Source organism: Lampetra planeri, chromosome 22 (assembly GCF_965212315.1).
Source record: "Lampetra planeri chromosome 22, kcLamPlan1.2.h2, whole genome shotgun sequence".
In the NCBI taxonomy this organism is placed as follows: domain Eukaryota; kingdom Metazoa; phylum Chordata; class Hyperoartia; order Petromyzontiformes; family Petromyzontidae; genus Lampetra; species Lampetra planeri.
In genome coordinates this window covers 12,937,167-12,950,582 of record NC_136128.1, presented here as the reverse complement: position 1 = coordinate 12,950,582, position 13,416 = coordinate 12,937,167, and the positions used below count along the sequence as shown (strand labels likewise).

Below are 13,416 nucleotides of genomic sequence, written 5' to 3'. Positions count from 1 at the left end.
CCCGACAATTCTCAGACCTCGACTCTCCTCGCTCAACTACAGTACATTGGCTCCGTGTACTACCGTTACCTGTTCAAAATCTCCACCCTGGTCTGCAAATCCCTTCATGGTATTGCCCCACCATATCTTACCACTCTAATAACCTTCTATGTCCCTTCTCGCCCTCTACGTTCTCAATCTTTGTCCTCTCTCTATGTTCCTCCTCTTGCTTCTGCTCAACCTACGCTTTCGCTTTCTCTATTCTTACCCCCTTCACTGGAACAAACTTCCCCTCCACATTAAGCAGTCATCTTTGCTCACTCGTTTCCGCTCCGTCAAAACTCACTTTTTTTTCTAGCTCACCAAATAATCCCTTAAGATCCCCCTTATAAGCACTACCGTACCCGCGGCCTCTTCATAATCTCATTATATTGCTACCACTCATTCATTAAAACCATTCTTTCATGATCATCATTTGCTTTCATCAATTTGTATTTTACCTAATTCACGCATCATATTCGCCCATTACTTCCTCTCACCTATTTTCTTGACCTCATCTCCACCATTACATTCATATGTATCATTCTTAATTATCTGTAACACGCCTTGGTCAAGGCGCTATATAAATGATGTTAAGATAAGATAAACCGCCATGCTATTTCTATTGTTGGATGAAGGACTGCCCAAGTCATCACCATCCCTCGCGTTCTCGTGATGCAATAAGTTATCTAGATCCAAATGGATAAACACGTGTTCCAAAACCTGGACACACAAACCAGCGTTAAAGGACTATTTGCAAACATGGAAGGACTTGGATAGGGGTAGGGCGTCAACAGTACAGACTGCTGGGGAAATGGAGTTCCAAATCATTGGGGCAGAAAAGGAGAATGATCGACCTTCCACTGAGGACTGGGGGTATCAGCAGCAGGTCTTAGTGCGTAGAGGGGAGTAGTGAGACGAGCGGGAAGTGTTTTACCCTGAAGGCTCGGGGCCGTCCATAAATGACGTCACGCACCTAGGGGGGGGGGTCAGACATTTGTGACGATGTGTGACGAGGGGGGGGGGGGTTTAGAAATGTGACGTCACGTAAAATTGCGCAACTTTAAATAAATATAAACAACACGTTCTACTTAATAAAATAGACTTTTTAATAAATGTTTTATCCTACATCAGAGTGCAGCGGCACATTAAATACGCACTACAATGACAATAGTTTAAAGTGATTTGAAAAGCATGTTTTATTTTTTTTGGGGGGGGGGCAGAGCTTTGTGACGTCATATTTGAGGGGGGGGGTCTGACTTTTTGTGACGCCGTGTGACGAGGGGGGGGGTCAAAAATCGTCCAAAATCGCGTGACGTCATTCATGGACGGCCCCCTACCCATCAGCTTCCATTAGATAAGAATAGGGTTATCCCCTTTTTTATGGCAACAAAACTGAAACTTTTTTACAAGGAATCATGTCTGCATTAACCACAATACTTGTGGTCAGAATGGATTTTTTTTTTCAGAGCTCCCTTATATGCGCCTGAGCGTGGCCTGGCTCCGCCCACGGCCACGCCCCCTTCTTGATCCGACCAGAAGGTTCTCGGCTGCATGTCACGTGTCCCGTTCGCCCCCCTCGGGCCCCCCTCGCTACCCTGTCCTGGTCACGTGCCCTCTCGGGTTCACCCATGTCCTGGCAAGCCCTCTCTCTGCCCGTTACCGGAACCATGCCCCCTAGGGGCCCCTTCCATGGCATACACACCCTGGTGCCAGAGAGAGGCGATAACACGCGTAGTTCCTCTCTATTCTCAAGAGCTGACGCTAAGCGCCGTAGTGACTCAATATATGTCACTAAAAGGGTTTGAAAAATCAATAAAATGGATAAAAACACCAAGACCAGGAAAAATGATTTGTGTTCTTATAATTATTTCGTAATAATGTATTTAGCACAGGGAATGCAGAGGGGAAACATTTAAAGCATTTTATTTTGTAATTTTCCAAAAAAATGTAACAAATGGTATATTAAAATATTGTAACAAGGTCCAAAACATGGTACAACAGATCAAAATTGACATATGTCCTAACTGTTGACCTTCCACCACACCTCCGATTAGCACGGTTGGCTTCGTACGGTGCGAAAATAAGTCAACATAATACATACATTGAGATCTAATACGTGGACGGTGAGATGGCCCAGCGGGAGCGTATTCACCGCTTGTTGTGGAGGTTTTACGGTTTGAATCCAGTGGCCTCCCTGATTAATATTGTGGGCATATAAGCCATAAATATACCGTACGACATGTCGTCTGCTTCACAGTGGATGTAAAAAATTTAGTGATGTCATTAATTCACAAGAGTAGGCTATTGTGTGTCAGCTTAATGGTCTAACACGTAGGCTTTCGCGACGAATATTATCCATAACAATGGTGTTTTTGGGTTAAAGTAAAGGTGATGTCATCACAATGTACATTAAACGACACATTTATATTTAGTCGATATAGTAAAAAAAACATTTTAGTATGGTTAATGGTCTAAATTTGTCACAATTTTAAAATGTACGCAAATTATTCACCATTGTTGCGAAGATATGGCACGACCCTCCTGAAAAAGTCATGAAACTCAGTAAGGCTCTCCAAGGTAAAATAGCATGTTAAAGGATTAATTATTTAAATAATAATGGGATAAGTGTAACATGAATAAAACACCACAAAACGACATCATGAGAAGTATATGAATATATGGATTAACGCTTCAAGATAATGCAACAAGAAATAAAGAGATCATTATTTCCACACTATACTGTATCCACATTACTTATGTCTAATGAAAATGTGTTTTTAATTTCACAAGCACATTTTGCTACTTGTACTTGTACATCCAGTAAATGCTGTTCAATTCTAGCTTATGGGAGAAAATGATCTGACCGAGAATGTCCACAACTTCACACAGAAAGAGCATTTGAAAACAGGTCTGCTGGTCACTCACAATATATGGAATGCAGAAAATATAAATCTGGGTCTAGAGCCACTAAAGAGAGTGTAAAGTAGAGAATAATATTAGTTGAGGTATGGATGCAGCCGTTTTACTTTTGCGTATTTGGATAAGCCTAGTCGGCGGAGTCCAGTGCAAGTGTTTAGCGGAGCAACTCTATTCACCGGTACATCTTCTTTTGGCAAAGTTCCTGTGTTAAAAGAATATTGCAAAATTAATAAACAGCAATGGGTAAGTGATCTAGCAGCTGCACGTAGTAGTACAGTATGAGCACTCTGCTGAACCATGTTTCCCAGTATGGTGTTCCCCAAGATTTTCATTGACCTGAATGGTTTCCAGAGGAGAGGCGGTCTCACGGGCAATTTTTAAATGACCACACAGCTTCAACATTCAATGAACCGATCATCAATGTGGAATTTTGTGTACAAGTAATTTTGAACAGTGATACTTGAACATTGATATTTGCACTTGCGGCTGTGGCAGATTTCATATAAAATCCCTCACATTTTCAACTTCTCACTTACCGAAGGTACATTTCCACTAGAGTGGAAATCTGGTCTTATTTGTCCAGTATATAAAAATGGCTCCAAAGAAGACCCTAACAATTATTTTACAGACCAATCTCTATTATTTTACCATTTACTAAAATATTCGAAAAAATTATTGAATCACAAATGAACTGATACCTAAAAAGTCATAATCGCTTACATAGTAGACAGTCTGGTTTTCATGGGGATTACTGCGCTATCACAGCAATGTATGTATATGTTGACCTTCGTTCACACCGTACATCACCAACCATGCTAATCAGGGGTGCGCGGGAAGAAAGCAATGATGGATGTATTAAGTTTTCTCTTCAGTGACCTAGATTAAGCCCACTACTGCCATGCACTATTCCTGGACTTGTCAAAAGAGTTACCTTTCAAACCGTGCTCAAAAGGTACACAGTGAAAACATCTCGTCCACAAATATTAAAATAACAAAAGGTGTTCCGCAAGGTTCTGTGCTCAGTCCAATTCTGGTCTCCTTATATTTAATTAATCTAGGGCTAATCGTAAATCGCTTAGAACTTGCTGATGACACTGTCATGCTCGTATCGGGTAAGTCAAACAGAATCTCCAACACGATTTCAACTTAATTCAATAGCAAACGTCAACATTAAAATTGCTCATAAATCACTCAAAAACGAAGATCATGTTCTTTCTTTCAACAAAAATCCAGTTTCATTCCCTTCACCTGTTATAGATATCAGAAACAACATCATTCAACAAACGGAGTGCTTAAAATGCTTGAGTTTACTGATTGATTAGTAAACCGAAAAACTTGGGTTTACTGATCCCCCCCCACTTTGCGCAAGAGCACAGCAGTGTGGTCACCACATCTACGCCTCTATATAAGAAACGAAACAGGAAGACTTCTCCACAAATCTGTCTGTCGCCTGATAAAACTAGTTGCAATTACTGGCGAAACGTCGTACTCAGATTGTAAATGTTGTGGCTTGGCTCTCCAACACACCGGTGTGCTGCACTTGTGACGAATTGGCATGTTCTGTTTACATGACAACCCTTACTAGTTGGCTGTGTCGGGTGGTGGCGGGTTTTAACGACACATTTATATATTTACGCGATCTAACCCAAAAAACCTCTTATGGATGAAAAAAGACCTTCATAGCTCGTCAGATTCCTCTAGTTTAAGTAAAGATTCTGATTTACTTTCATTTACATTGTTTTGCAAATGTAGAGGCATTTTGTCGATTAAATGCTGGACGAGGTGCTCCCCTCGCTGTGCGAGTCATAGTGGTTATTTGACCATACTTCACCACGCTGTTTCAGTGTGGTTTGTGAAAGTAGGGGCATAGACACGGAAGGTTATACAACACACTACTTTTGCTATGCTCTCCTCTATGCCAGCCATACAGGAGAGCAAGTGTTATTCATGCACATTGTGGTCATCTTTCCCAATACCATCCAGGCTCAACCATAATTAGCTTACGAGATCTGGCATGATCGGGTGCATTTCAGGTGATTTGGTCATAGATTACACCATTTTAATAGTAACTTTATAAAGTGTACTGACAAATTTGGTTCGTACCTGTACACAAAGGCTGTTGATGATCATCATATGCAGGTGATGTAAAGGAATATGCTGATTTCCATTGGTGGTCTCCTTGACAAAAGCAAATGAAACATATTGAGTTTGTGACAAAATTGTATATGTAAAATGGCAATGATGAGTTTTACATTAAACCTCATCCACACTGTTCTTGGTAGAAAATCCACGTCATTGCTTCTGAAAAGCATACCTATAGTCTATGATTACCTGCAAGTCCACACAGCAACCGCCGCTAAGCCTGTCAGGTTTGTGGTGGTAGTTTATGCCAATTATAAAATAGTAATGCCAACTCACAGCCCCTTGTCAATCCATTGCCGTTTGACCATACTTTACCATACTTGTCAGTGCAGGCTGTAGAAGGGGGGAAACCCAGGACTTGTTCAGATATTCCTCGTCACTGGTGTTAACCATGGCAAACAATAAAACTTAGGTCACTGTGTTCAATGCACAGTGTATACTAACCATTCACTTTGCCACCATTCCCACCTAACCCTATAATTTTCATTTAAAAAAACTGAGAAAATGTATACTTTTAGTGCACATTAATAACACTGATACAAAACATCTCAGATCACCATTTAGTGTGAATTAATTTAAAAGTTTACCTAAAATTATCATCCACTGCAAAATATGTTGCTGATGATTATTTAAGGGCAATAGTTGCAGGAATGGTATCAAGATTAGCTGCAGTTGAATATGCAGCAGCTTATTTATATTGTTAAAATAATAAATTATTATATGGCTCCTGCCAGAGGAACATTTAACTGTCACCATTGTTCATGCTCAAATACGTTGGCAAAGCATACGTTGGTAAATGTAATCTTTTGTACAATTTTTTACAAAGATGTTTTAATGTTTCCATTACATAAGGGCGAAATGTTTTGGTTATTTTAAGGTGTGTCTCAAAGATCATCTGCGCATGTTCCAAAAAAATGTATATTCTTTAGCCACTCCACTGCTGGATGAAAGCCTCATCATATCGTGTCAGTTATGGGGCTTGTTTGACTATGCTTCACCATCACTCGTCAGTTTAGTGAAGGAGTCCCGGAAATGGTTTAAGATATCATTCACCGCTCATGCTAGCCATGGTCAGGATCACTTGAGACACAGAGTTCAAAGTGCTGTGCGTTAAACACTCTAGTACCCTCCAACCCCATCACATACAATACATTATGTTAATACAATGACAGACAGTTGTGTTGTCAATAAATGATACTGATTACAATCAGTAGTCAACTATGTTGGAAACATTCACAGTCTCACTTACTTGCTATAAAGAGTAAAAACCATTCACCTTTGATAGGAGAGAACACATTACTTGCATCATCTTCCTGTCCGGACAGATCACATGTCAGCGGTGACACTGTAGAAACGGTGGCTCTGGGTTTCCTGTCCAAGCCAAAATGCTCCACGTCTGGCAGGGTGGCTTCTGGCTGTTGCACACGGCTGCACTCTGCTGTTATTGAGTAACTACGAGTGGTATCAATAAAAGATGCATCTTCTGTGGTTGCTGCGGATGCTTGCTCGGATTCATTGCGCTGCATTTCATTGTTCGCTTCATGAAAGTGTTTCAGCTCTTCAATGACAATATTAAATAATTTCTTATACTGATAGCACGGTTGTGTTTTGCCCAGATGATCGCATTCATCTATTGGTAACATGTCTTTTATAATGGGAGGGTCCATTCTTAAGGTATTGTTGCACTTGTCATTTTTTCCATTTTCATTAATGCATTCTTTTGTATCAGGGTTAATAAAAAGCGTGTTTATTGGTGAATATTGATTCGACTCTGCATTGTTTGCTGGTGCACAAAGAGTTTCTGAACACTCCGAATCATAGCTTGGTACAATCTGTTCATGGTTTGATGCTGCATCATTTATTGGTGCGCTGGGAGTTTCCAAAGGAGAATTATGGTATGGAAAAATCCGTGTAATTTCTTCATTCGTGTCCAAAATAAACGCTTCCCTCACTTCTAATGAATCATCGGGGTGTAACTGTATACAATCGGTTCTTGCGTGTGGTGTATGCTGTAAGCCAGGTTCTGTCATGCCTTTTGCCTCCGAGTCACTCCCTCTAATGATACTGCCAGTTGAAAATATGTTGTTATTCGTATAATTTATTGACAGTTTGGTAATATCTGTATGCCTTGTGAAAGCATAATCGTTTATTATTTTAGTGTTGTAGTCATAAATACAGGATTCATCTATAAAATTGTCATCAAGTTGATATGACAAACACAAATTGTCAAACCCAATTATTTTAATGTTCTTGTTTTTCAATTTTAAATCTGATGTATGTGTGTTCACTTCTGTATTGCCGATAGGATCACTGTAAACCTCATTCACATCACTGGGTTCGATTTCTCCATCTGAAATGCTACTCTTTGTGGGATTTTGTTTTTGGACTAAATATACTTCATGAAGCTCTTGGTTTAAATAATCAACATATTTTGCACGATTAATTGGATCCGTTTCATTTCTATCTGCACCGGATAAGACAATGTTTTTGCTGTGATCGTTGCGTTTCATAAAATCGTATCTTGTGCTCCCGCCTTCTTGTTCATGTACTGCTTCTTTGGTTTCCAAAAACGTGTGAGTGTTTGTACCCGATGTTAACCCTTCAATGTGCATTTCTCTTTGTCCTCCAGTTGTGTTCCTATCATCCACATCTCTGAATTTTATTGCGCAAGATATATCTAATTTATCTTTCACACATACCACTTGACATGAAGTCATATCTTCAGGATCTACTTTGTAAAGTTTACTTTGATCACTCAAAGGAGGGACATTTTTTACACAGGAACTGCATATGCTTTTTAAGTTTAAGTCAGGTAAACACTTACAACTTTGGATAGCAACACTCTTGTTCTGGGCAATTTGCGTCACACTCACATTGTTAAGATCCGTATTACTCAGAGTGAGTAATTTAGCGTGGTTGGACTCATGGCAGATCTCTCCTTCACAATCTTCAGCACATATAGCTGCTTTGTTGGAATCCTGTGCAAATAAAAAATCTGAGTTTAAATCTTCCGCGTTGTGCATGACGAAGTGGTCACCTACGAGATGCCATGGGTTTACATTTGCATTGATACATCCGCCGTTTAACTTAGTGCTACGGTAAAAACTTGACGTATTATTTATTAATGCATTTTTATTCACAAAGTCACATCGTATGTTGTTTTCATTAACCAGGTATGGTGATGTTTTACCCACATAAATGTTGCCTGTTGAATAACCGGAACTCACACTGCAGTCCACATCTTCATGAGCTTCGTCGATATTGACATCTTTACAGAGGTCTGTTGTGATGGGTTTTAAGTTGATATCATTTTGTTCAGCCACACTTATATCATCAATGCTTTCAGAGAGTGAGTTGCTGTTATTGTTTGAAGTAGTTACATCAGGGTCTTTGCTGGTGACCAAGATGTTTTCTTGCTCCACAGTGTTTGATGGATGAGCATTTTTTTTCTCAAAATTTAGAGTGAGAATTGGAACACGAGTCACGCTACATGATGGAATAAATATGTTATCTTGACTGCAGTATCGTTCACTTAGATTTGATGGCAATTCCACTTTAAGCTGTCCAAGTTCTTGAATAGGCTTGTTTTGGTCTTTTGTGTATTTAATATCAATTATTTTCGGTATATCGGTAATACCCATATGTGTTTTAGACATAAATAAGCTAACTGAACTGATTGCAGCAGCATCAGCAGATGTATCATGTAGCTGTTTGCACACTTTTTCATCATCCACTTGATGTGTTTTGTTGACACGATCAAGTCCATTTATTTGGGCTTCCTTGCCACTTTGGTTCTGGTTTGGCCCATTGGTAACTGTGTTGGTTTCCATATTAACAGATGATGTAGAAATACGGTCTTGTGGTGAAATTGTGGGTGCCCTTGGCTCCTGTGATGCTGTACAAATATCTGCGCTGTCAGGCAGGCAACAACTTTTGCTGTAATTTTCGTCAGCAATATTTACATTACCAGTTTCTTGTTTACTGGAAAACATGTTGTCTTTTGCATTATCGTTTCCTTTTTCAGAAAGTTGTAAACCATTTCCACCACCCTGTGTGAAGTTACTGTTTATGATACTTTCAGTAGATGCATCGATCTGACCCTCGTATTTTGTTTGTGTTTCATCATGCACTGCTTCTATTTTACATTTCACTTCTGGAAACTCATTTGTTTCAGGTAGGTTCCAAATGATGTGACTAGACTGTGTGCCCTTGTTGTCTTGTAAACGTTTCTCTCCGCTTGCCTCTATATAGTGCTTATAAATTATATTGCAAATGTGCAACATTTGCCTGGTGTCTTCAGGCATAGGTGCAGTGCTGCGGCCAGGCCAGAACTTGACAGCGTCACGAGGTTCTTCAGTCACGTGCTTGCACAGTTTCACAGCATCACCTATTTTACCCATAAAATTTGTAGTTTTAACTGCGTCACACATTGCATCTGTCTTAGAGTCTTTGGGGGGTTCAGCTTTTGGAAGGCTGGAGACGTGTGAATGTGTTCTGCAGGTCACATCACAGCAACCATTGCCATCGGTTGCAATCTCCAGTCTTTGTCTTTTACGCTCCGTGTGGATGACAAAGTCGTCTTCTTTGTCCATTCTGCAAGTGAGGGAAATAAATAATTTTTTAAAGAAATCGCAGTCCTGTGATACTCTATCTCATTGCCTCAATCTATGACTGCAATTCATACGCACTCAAATGCCATTTCACGTGAACGTGGTCACTCCTGCTCAAACAAGCCGTGCTCATCTATATCAGTAGCCCGGAGCAAGTGGTCACAATCCCACATTCACATAGCAGCGGGGCTTCAGTTCACAGAAAACTAATTACGTAAGCATGGAACTAGATAATTATTAAAGGCTGCGCACTTAGTCGATGCTTATTTTCAACTACCAAATTCTAAAGCATAAATTCGATCATATATGGCATATACCTGCACTATACTGCATACACAATAGACATGATTTACAGTATCTTATACGTGAGTGTTGGCAAACAATCCCCATTACCAGCACGGTGTAGGAGGGCCTTCATCCAGGAGTGTAAATTATCAATTAGCATAAGTCTATGGACTTTACCTGCAGTGTACAAATTAGTTTACTGCATCCATAATCAATACTCTGGATGGATGCATCAGTCGCTTTGGTATACAACTATACACAAATATAACGATGATTCTTGACTTAAAGTTTTCGTGATTGCAGGAATTCATATTCTTTGGGTCTTTCGGTAAAGCCACGTAGATATACAAATGATGAAAATATCGACGTTTCGATCGCAACACAAGCAATCGTCTTCAGGTGCAATCGAAACGCCGTGATTTTGATGATTTTTCTATCTACGTGGCTTTACCGAAAGACCCAAAGAATATAACGACGACGAGGAGTTACATCACCATTATTAGCCTTGTCTGGAGTTAATCACATCCTGTGGACTTCATCTCGCCTGCCAGTGGCGTCACTAATGGTCATTAATTAATGTCGGTGATGATTAATAATGATGAACAATTACTGTGGCGGAGATAATTAGCGGTGATGTTCAATCGTGAGGTTATTCAGAGGTAATGCACATCAGAGTACGACTTAACAAGGTGTTCCAGATGTCTTGTGACCCCATTTGATTATCTAAAACGTAATGTTTCGTGTGTACCAATAAGTGTGAACACAAATCAATGTGCAAAAGAAAGAAGTTTGCAGCCGATTAATTGGGGGTCACAAGACATCTGGAGCACCCTGCGCTGTGATTTATGGTTTTAAACGCTTAAACATCGTGAAAACTGCACAAAACACGACAAACATCACATTACCTCGTGAACACTCCCAGAATAGGATAATATAATAAAACTGCAAACACACATACATACATGCACAAAGGCACAAGACAAATACACGCAACATAAAAGTATACCTCAACAATACACAAAACAATACCTTATAATAAAAACCCAACATAAACTTACCTCATAAACACACAGGAGACACGAAGTAAACACCTCACAATATTCAAAACGCTCTAAAAAAACACCCAACAGTAGTTTATGACCAAATAAAATACCCTTAAACTCCTCACACACAAAAGTACCTAACAAATACTCAAAAACAAATCTTCATTACACGTCGCAGTAATAAAATTACCTCACGAATTACGCAACAGCAGCAGCAGCACCACCCTGTTGTGTGGCGGGTGCAAGGGGGGGGAATGGGGGGGGGCGGGGGAATGGGGGGGGGGCGGGGGAAGGGGAGGGAATGGGGGGGGTATGGGGGGGATGGGGGGGGGATATGGGGGGTGGAATGGGGGGGTCGCGCGACGAACAAGCGCGGGAAGTTCGAGCGCGCGCTGTGGAGGGGGGGGGGGGATAGGGAAGGGGGTATGGGGGTTAGGAGGGGGGAGGGGCTGTTGGACAATCGGTGCCCGCTGGTTGTGATGAGCTCATTGCGCTGGTGCAGAGGGCGGAGCGGTGGTGCAGCGGTTAGCGCGCTGCGCACGTTACGAACTCGGCCACCCGAATTCGATTCCCGCTCACGGACAACACTGGTCACGATTATTATAGAACCGATGCGGGCCTCCCTTAGTTAGACTCAGCCTCAAATGAGTACCTGGCGTGGTGTGTAAACATCCCCACTAGAAAGACAAAGGCGGTCGGGGCTGGTTCTGGCCACCCACCCTCACGGCGACCGTTCCGGCCTTCACAGGTGATCGCGAACGGCACCAGTTCCAAAATATGTTCAGACTATATCTGAGTCTTTTGGTGATATTCTCAAAATGCATTTCCACGAACGCAAAAGCGTCGTGGGGCAGAGGGGGGCGTATTATTTGACCATACTTCACCAAGCGGGTCAGTGCGGGATCGTGGAGAGGGGCGAGTGGGTGAGGAGAGCGGTGTTAGCCGTGGCTGGATATCCAACTCGGGTCGTTGGGCTTCTGTTGCAGTTCGCTCACCACCGATCCCTGTGCATGTGTTGACTGTATTAGTGTAGAATTCACCGTGAGAGGCGCCCTTGACCATTATCCATCGGGTGGAGAGGTAATGCGTGGCGTTACCGTGAGGGCGTCGCAGCAGTTTGGGGAAGTGTTCATCCAGCCAGTGCCGGATTATTATCCCAGTAGCAACAGTAGCTACTACACCATGTGTAGTAGCTACTCCATGTGTAGTAGCTACTCCATGTGTAGTAGCTACTCCATGTGTAGTAGCTACTCCATGTGTAGTAGCTACTACACGTGTAGTAGCTACTACACATGTGTAGTGTAGCAGCTACACATATGTAGTAGCTACATATATAGTAGCTACGGGTCCCGCACTTTTAAGGGCCTCGCGCTAAATGCTTTCAGCTATCAATTCAGGTTTAGTGATTCTGCACTTGCTCTATTACCATAGTACTATACTGCCTTCAACTTTTATGAACGACTGGGTGTTTAAGGTTAGCGATTTGTCGTATTATCTGGCTGTATAGCAAATGCAAAAATACAATTACTTTACTATGCAAGTAAAACAATTGTGTTTTAATATTCATGTTTAAAAAAAAATTAGGGCCCCTTTATAACATATGCTACAAGCACTGCACTAGCTTAATCCGGCACTGCATCCAGCGGTGGATAAATCATGTCTGAGTAAATGTACTCTGATAAAAATGCTCCACGTAACTGTAATAAACATGTATTTAATCCATAGCCCAGGGGCAAAACTCCAAACCAAGGAATCGTGCTGGTTGGATGTTGTACAGCGGTCTTGACACACGCGGGCGGTGCCCAGCCTCCAATCCCACCCCACTGGTTCGACCACTCACCAGCCTCACCAGGAGACAGCAGCCTCACCAAACACCCACAAGATTCCCACCAGACACTCACCAGACCCTCGCCATCCTCACCAGACAACATCTGCTCCCACTAGGGAGCTGGCACGGCCAGGTTAGCGTCCGGGGTGAGGCTGCCGCCTTAAGCCCCCCCCGAGGCGCAGGCGCCCCTCCCCGTCACGCGCCCCTCCCCGTCACGCATCACCGAACTTCCCAATGCGGTGCTTTTGCGCAATATGCAAATCTTGCCAATGTTCTTGGCACAGGGAGTTGACGGAACGGATGTTTACGACACTTAAAAAATAACGTATCAGCCCCGGTGACGTGGAGATGTTATTTCTCATGGCCTGGTAACGAACATTCAGGACCCTGTCGATGCGTGTGGAATATTTTGAGTCGACATGATCTCTCCCCGTGGTGGATGTGTGGATGCCCCCCCCCCCTCTACTGTTTACATTTAGGAAAACGCGTTTAGTTTAGTTGGCTACAAATATAAATTTCCACGTGATATGCCACTTCGATGAACTAACATGTGTGGCCAGGTCGCCTC

General features: G+C 41.9%; 1 long non-coding RNA gene across 1 annotated transcript; it reads right to left on the bottom strand.

Annotated features, from left to right (window-relative positions):
* Positions 1–1,927: 1,927 nt before the first annotated feature.
* LOC144725070 (uncharacterized) lies at positions 1,928–9,669 on the bottom strand. The gene is made up of 3 exons (XR_013586611.1): positions 6,359–9,669; positions 5,044–5,118; positions 1,928–3,142 (listed from the first exon to the last, which is right to left on the bottom strand). It is a non-coding gene; the product is annotated as an uncharacterized LOC144725070 (long non-coding RNA).
* Between the last annotated feature and the right edge of the window lie 3,747 nt (positions 9,670–13,416).